Source organism: Petromyzon marinus, assembly GCF_048934315.1.
Source record: "Petromyzon marinus isolate PM22_M1 ecotype Great Lakes invasive population chromosome 85 unlocalized genomic scaffold, UKy_Petmar_22M1.pri1.0 chr85_unloc.3, whole genome shotgun sequence".
Lineage (NCBI taxonomy): Eukaryota > Metazoa > Chordata > Hyperoartia > Petromyzontiformes > Petromyzontidae > Petromyzon > Petromyzon marinus.
In genome coordinates this window covers 212935-220434 of record NW_027422648.1, presented here as the reverse complement: position 1 = coordinate 220434, position 7500 = coordinate 212935, and the positions used below count along the sequence as shown (strand labels likewise).

Here is a 7500-nt window from a genome sequence, read left to right as displayed (position 1 = left end):
TCAGTAGCCCACAGACTCAGTAGCCCTCAGCCTCAGTAGCCCTCAGTAGCCCTCAGACTCAGTAGCCCTCAGGCTCAGTAGCCCTCAGACTCAGTAGCCCACAGACTCAGTAGCCCTCAGACTCAGTAGCCCTCAGACTCAGTAGCCCTCAGACTCAGTAGCCCTCAGTAGCCCTCAGACTCAGTAGCCCTCAGACTCAGTAGCCCACAGACTCAGTAGCCCTCAGACTCAGTAGCCCTCAGACTCAGTAGCCCACAGACTCAGTAGCCCACAGGCTCAGTAGCCCTCAGACTCAGTAGCCCTCAGTAGCCCTCAGACTCAGTAGCCCTCAGGCTCAGTAGCCCACAGACTCAGTAGCCCTCAGTAGCCCTCAGACTCAGTAGCCCTCAGGCTCAGTAGTCCACAGCCTCAGTAGCCCTCAGTAGCCCTCAGACTCAGTAGCCCTCAGTAGCCCTCAGACTCAGTAGCCCTCAGACTCAGTAGCCCTCAGACTCAGTAGCCCTCAGACTCAGTAGCCCACAGACTCAGTAGCCCTCAGTAGCCCTCAGGCTCAGTAGCCCACAGGCTCAGTAGCCCTCAGACTCAGTAGCCCACAGACTCAGTAGTCCACAGGCTCAGTAGCCCACAGACTCAGTAGTCCACAGACTCAGTAGCCCTCAGACTCAGTAGCCCTCAGACTCAGTAGCCCTCAGACTCATTAGCCCACAGACTCAGTAGCCCTCAGTAGCCCTCAGACTCAGTAGCCCACAGACTCAGTAGCCCACAGACTCAGTAGCCCTCAGTAGCCCTCAGACTCAGTAGCCCTCAGACTCAGTAGCCCTCAGTAGCCCTCAGACTCAGTAGTCCACAGACTCAGTAGCCCTCAGTAGCCCTCAGACTCAGTAGCCCTCAGTAGCCCTCAGACTCAGTAGCCCTCAGTAGCCCTCAGTAGCCCTCAGACTCAGTAGCCCTCAGACTCAGTAGCCCTCAGACTCAGTAGCCCTCAGACTCAGTAGCCCTCAGACTCAGTAGCCCTCACTAGCCCTCAGACTCAGTAGCCCTCAGACTCGGTAGCCCACAGACTCGTTAGCCCACAGACTCGGTAGCCCTCAGTAGTCCTCAGACTCAGTAGCCCTCAGACTCAGTAGCCCTCAGTAGCCCTCAGTAGCCCTCAGACTCAGTAGCCCACAGACTCAGTAGCCCTCAGTAGCCCTCAGACTCAGTAGCCATCAGACTCAGTAGCCCTCAGACTCATTAGCCCACAGACTCAGTAGCCCTCAGAATCAGTAGCCCACAGACTCAGTAGCCCTCAGTAGCCCTCAGACTCATTAGCCCACAGACTCAGTAGCCCTCAGACTCAGTAGCCCACAGACTCAGTAGCCCTCAGACTCAGTAGCCCTCAGACTCAGTAGCCCTCAGACTCATTAGCCCACAGACTCAGTAGCCCTCAGACTCAGTAGCCCTCAGAATCAGTAGCCCTCAGACTCAGTAGCCCTCAGGCTCAGTAGCCCTCAGACTCAGTAGCCCTCAGACTCATTAGCCCACAGACTCAGTAGCCCTCAGACTCAGTAGCCCTCAGTAGCCCTCAGACTCAATAGCCCTCAGACTCAGTAGCCCTCAGACTCAGTAGCCCTCAGAATCAGTAGCCCTCAGAATCAGTAGCCCTCAGTAGCCCACAGACTCAGTAGCCCTCAGTAGCCCTCAGACTCAGTAGCCCTCAGACTCAGTAGCCCTCAGTAGCCCTCAGACTCAGTAGCCCTCAGACTCAGTAGCCCTCAGGCTCAGTAGCCCACAGACTCAGTAGCCCTCAGACTCAGTAGCCCACAGACTCAGTAGCCCTCAGTAGCCCTCAGACTCAGTAGCCCTCAGACTCAGTAGCCCTCAGTAGCCCTCAGACTCAGTAGCCCTCAGACTCAGTAGCCCACAGACTCAGTAGCCCTCAGACTCAGTAGCCCTCAGTAGCCCACAGACTCAGTAGCCCACAGACTCAGTAGCCCTCAGTAGCCCACAGACTCATTAGCCCACAGACTCAGTAGCCCTCAGACTCAGTAGCCCTCAGAATCAGTAGCCCTCAGACTCAGTAGCCCTCAGACTCAGTAGCCCACAGACTCAGTAGCCCTCAGACTCAGTAGCCCTCAGTAGCCCTCAGACTCAGTAGCCCTCAGACTCAGTAGCCATCAGTAGCCCTCAGACTCAGTAGCCCTCAGTAGCCCTCAGACTCAGTAGCCCTCAGGCTCAGTAGCCCTCAGACTCAGTAGCCCTCAGTAGCCCTCAGACTCAGTAGCCCTCAGACTCAGTAGCCCTCAGACTCAGTAGCCCTCAGTAGCCCTCAGACTCAGTAGCCCTCAGACTCAGTAGCCCTCAGACTCAGTAGCCCTCATTAGCCCTCAGACTCAGTAGCCCTCAGACTCAGTAGCCCTCAGACTCAGTAGCCCTCAGTAGCCCTCAGACTCAGTAGCCCTCAGACTCAGTAGCCCACAGACTCAGTAGCCCTCAGACTCAGTAGCCCTCAGTAGCCCTCAGACTCAGTAGCCCTCAGACTCAGTAGCCCTCAGACTCAGTAGCCCTCAGACTCAGTAGCCCTCAGACTCAGTAGCCCTCAGTAGCCCTCAGACTCAGTAGCCCTCAGACTCAGTAGCCCTCAGACTCAGTAGCCCTCAGACTCAGTAGCCCTCAGACTCAGTAGCCCTCAGACTCAGTATCCCTCAGACTCAGTATCCCTCAGACTCAGTAGCCCTCAGTAGCCCTCAGTAGCCCTCAGACTCAGTAGCCCTCAGACTCAGTAGCCCTCAGCCTCAGTAGTCCACAGACTCAGTAGCCCTCAGACTCAGTATCCCTCAGACTCAGTATCCCTCAGACTCAGTATCCCTCAGACTCAGTAGCCCTCAGACTCAGTAGTCCACAGACTCACTAACCCCCTCACTAACCCCTCAGCAGTCCATCACTAACCCCTCAGTAGCCCTCAGTAGCCCTCAGACTCAGTAGCCCTCAGACTCAGTAGCCCTCAGTAGCCCTCAGACTCAGTATCCCTCAGACTCAGTATCCCTCAGACTCAGTAGCCCTCAGACTCAGTAGCCCTCAGACTCAGTATCCCTCAGACTCAGTAGCCCTCAGACTCAGTAGCCCTCAGACTCAGTAGCCCACAGACTCAGTAGCCCTCAGACTCAGTAGCCCTCAGACTCAGTAGCCCTCAGACTCAGTAGCCCTCAGACTCAGTATCCCTCAGACTCAGTAGCCCTCAGACTCAGTAGCCCTCAGACTCAGTAGCCCTCAGACTCAGTAGCCCTCAGTAGCCCTCAGACTCAGTAGCCCTCAGACTCAGTAGCCCTCAGACTCAGTAGCCCTCAGACTCAGTAGCCCACAGACTCAGTAGCCCTCAGACTCAGTAGCCCTCAGACTCAGTAGCCCTCAGACTCAGTAGCCCACAGACTCAGTAGCCCTCAGGCTCAGTAGCCCTCAGACTCAGTAGCCCTCAGACTCAGTAGCCCACAGACTCAGTAGCCCACAGACTCAGTAGCCCTCAGACTCAGTAGCCCACAGACTCAGTAGTCCACAGACTCAGTAGTCCACAGACTCAGTAGCCCTCAGTAGCCCTGAGTAATCCTCAGACTCATTAGCCCTCAGGCTCAGTAGCCCTCAGACTCAGTAGCCCTCAGACTCAGTAGCCCTCAGACTCAGTATCCCACAGACTCAGTAGCCCTCAGACTCAGTAGCCCTCAGTAGCCCTCAGTAGCCCTCAGGCTCAGTAGCCCTCAGACTCAGTAGCCCTCAGTAGCCCTCAGACTCAGTAGCCCTCAGTAGCCCTCAGACTCAGTAGCCCTCAGTAGCCCTCAGACTCAGTAGCCCTCAGTAGCCCTCAGACTCAGTAGCCCTCAGTAGCCCTCAGACTCAGTAGTCCACAGACTCAGTAGCCCTCAGACTCAGTAGCCCTCAGTAGCCCACAGACTCAGTAGCCCTCAGGCTCAGTAGCCCACAGACTCAGTAGCCCTCAGACTCAGTAGCCCTCAGTAGCCCTCAGACTCAGTAGTCCACAGACTCAGTAGCCCTCAGACTCAGTAGTCCACAGACTCAGTAGCCCTCAGACTCAGTAGCCCTCAGACTCAGTAGCCCTCAGACTCAGTAGTCCACAGACTCAGTAGCCCTCAGACTCAGTAGTCCACAGACTCAGTAGCCCTCAGACTCAGTAGTCCACAGACTCAGTAGCCCTCAGACTCAGTAGCCCTCAGACTCAGTAGCCCTCAGACTCAGTAGCCCTCAGTAGCCCACAGACTCAGTAGCTCACAGACTCAGTATCCCTCAGACTCAGTAGCCCTCAGACTCAGTAGCCCTCAGTAGCCCACAGCCTCAGTAGCCCTCAGTAGCCCTCAGACTCAGTAGCCCTCAGACTCAGTAGCCCTCAGTAGCCCTCAGACTCAGTAGCCCACAGACTCAGTAGCCCTCAGACTCAGTAGCCCTCAGTAGCCCTCAGACTCAGTAGCCCTCAGACTCAGTAGCCCTCAGAATCAGTAGCCCTCAGACTCAGTAGCCCTCAGACTCAGTAGCCCACAGACTCAGTAGCCCTCAGTAGCCCTCAGTAGCCCTCAGACTCAGTAGTCCACAGACTCAGTAGCCCTCAGACTCAGTAGCCCACAGACTCAGTTGCCCACAGACTCAGTAGCCCTCAGACTCAGTAGCCCTCAGACTCAGTAGTCCACAGACTCAGTAGCCCTCAGACTCAGTAGCCCTCAGACTCAGTAGCCCTCAGACTCAGTAGCCCTCAGACTCAGTAGCCCTCAGTAGCCCTCAGACTCAGTAGCCCTCAGACTCAGTAGCCCTCAGACTCAGTAGCCCTCAGACTCAGTAGCCCTCAGGCTCAGTAGCCCTCAGACTCAGTAGCCCTCAGGCTCAGTAGCCCTCAGGCTCAGTAGCCCTCAGACTCAGTAGCCCTCAGGCTCAGTAGCCCTCAGACTCAGTAGCCCTCAGGCTCAGTAGCCCTCAGACTCAGTAGCCCTCAGGCTCAGTAGCCCTCAGACTCAGTAGCCCTCAGACTCAGTAGCCCTCAGGCTCAGTAGCCCTCAGGCTCAGTAGCCCTCAGTAGCCCTCAGGCTCAGTAGCCCTCAGGCTCAGTAGCCCTCAGACTCAGTAGCCCTCAGACTCAGTAGCCCTCAGACTCAGTAGCCCACAGACTCAGTAGCCCTCAGACTCAGTAGTCCACAGACTCAGTAACCCTCAGACTCAGTAGCCCTCAGTAGCCCACAGACTCAGTAGCCCTCAGACTCAGTAGCCCTCAGACTCAGTAGCTCACAGACTCAGTAGCCCACAGACTCAGTAGCCCACAGACTCATTAGTCCACAGACTCAGTAGCCCTCAGTAGCCCTCAGACTCAGTAGCCCTCAGTAGCCCTCAGACTCAGTAGCCCTCAGACTCAGTAGCCCTCAGACTCAGTAGCGCTCAGACTCAGTAGCCCTCAGGCTCAGTAGCCCTCAGTAGCGCTCAGACTCAGTAGCGCTCAGACTCAGTAGCCCACAGCCTCAGTAGCCCTCAGACTCAGTAGCTCACAGACTCAGTAGCCCTCAGTAGCCCTCAGACTCAGTAGCCCTCAGACTCAGTAGCCCTCAGTAGCGCTCAGACTCAGTAGCCCTCAGACTCAGTAGCCCTCAGACTCAGTAGCCCTCAGACTCAGTAGCCCACAGACTCAGTAGCCATCAGACTCAGTAGCCCTCAGTAGCCCTCAGACTCAGTAGCCCTCAGACTCAGTAGCCCTCAGACTCAGTAGCCCTCAGACTCAGTAACCCTCAGACTCAGTAGCCCTCAGACTCAGTAGCCCTCAGACTCAGTAGCCCTCAGACTCAGTAGCCCTCAGGCTCAGTAGCCCTCAGACTCAGTAGCCCTCAGTAGCCCTCAGTAGCCCTCATACTCAGTAGCCCTCAGGCTCAGTAGCCCTCAGGCTCAGTAGCCCTCAGACTCAGTAGCCCTCAGACTCAGTAGCCCTCAGACTCAGTAGCCCTCAGTAGCCCTCAGTAGCCCTCAGTAGCCATCAGACTCAGTAGCCCTCAGACTCAGTAGCCCTCAGTAGCCCTCAGTAGCCCTCAGACTCAGTAGACCTCAGACTCAGTAGCCCTCAGTAGCCCTCAGACTCAGTACCACTCAGACTCAGTAGCCCTCAGCCTCAGTAGCCCTCAGTAGCCCTCAGTAGCCCTCAGACTCAGTAGCCCTCAGATGATGATGTTGATGTTGTTGTTGTTGTTGCTGCACTACACTATACACTACACTATACACTACACTATACACTACACTACTATACACTACACCATACACTACACTATACACTACACTACTATACACTACACTATACACTACACTACTATACACTACACTATACACTACACTATACACTACACTACTATACACTACACTATACACTACACTACTATACACTACACTATACACTACACTACTATACACTACACTATACACTACACTACTATACACTACACTATACACTACACTACTATACACTACACTATACACTACACTATACACTACACTACTATACACTACACTATACACTACACTACTATACACTACACTATACACTACACTACTATACACTACACTATACACTACACTACTATACACTATACACTACACTACTATACACTACACTATACACTACACTACTATACACTACACTATACACTACACTACTATACACTATACACTACACTATACACTACACTATACACTACTATACACTACACTATACACTACACTACTATACACTATACACTACACACTACACTATACACTACACTACTATACACTACACTACTATACACTACACTACTATACACTATACACTACACCATATACTACACTACACACTACACTATACACTACACTACTATACACTACACTATACACTACACTATACACTACACTACTATACACTACACTATACACTACACTACTATACACTACACTATACACTACACTACTATACACTACACTATACACTACACTACTATACACTATACACTACACTACTATACACTACACTATACACTACACTACTATACACTACACTATACACTACACTACTATACACTATACACTACACTATACACTACACTATACACTACTATACACTACACTATACACTACACTATACACTACACTATACACTACTATACACTATACACTACACACTACACTATACACTACACTACTATACACTACTATACACTACACTATACACTACACTACTATACACTACACTATACACTACACTACTATACACTACACTACTATACACTATACACTACACTACACACTAGGTCCTCTCGATGACCCTGCCGCTGGTGCTGATGATGTTGATGTTGTTGTTGCTTCACTACACTATACACTACTATACACTCCACTACTATACACTCCACTACTATACACTACACTATACACTACACTACTATACACTACACTATACACTACACTATACTACTATACACTACACTATACACTACACTACTATACACTCCACTACTA

The 7500-nt window shown here is 52.5% G+C and overlaps 1 protein-coding gene across 1 annotated transcript in view; it reads left to right on the top strand.

Moving 5' to 3' along the window:
• LOC142908540 (uncharacterized) overlaps nt 1–7500 on the top strand; it is an 83296-nt gene that overhangs the window by 67569 nt on the left and 8227 nt on the right. The gene's annotated exons all lie outside the window — the stretch shown is intronic.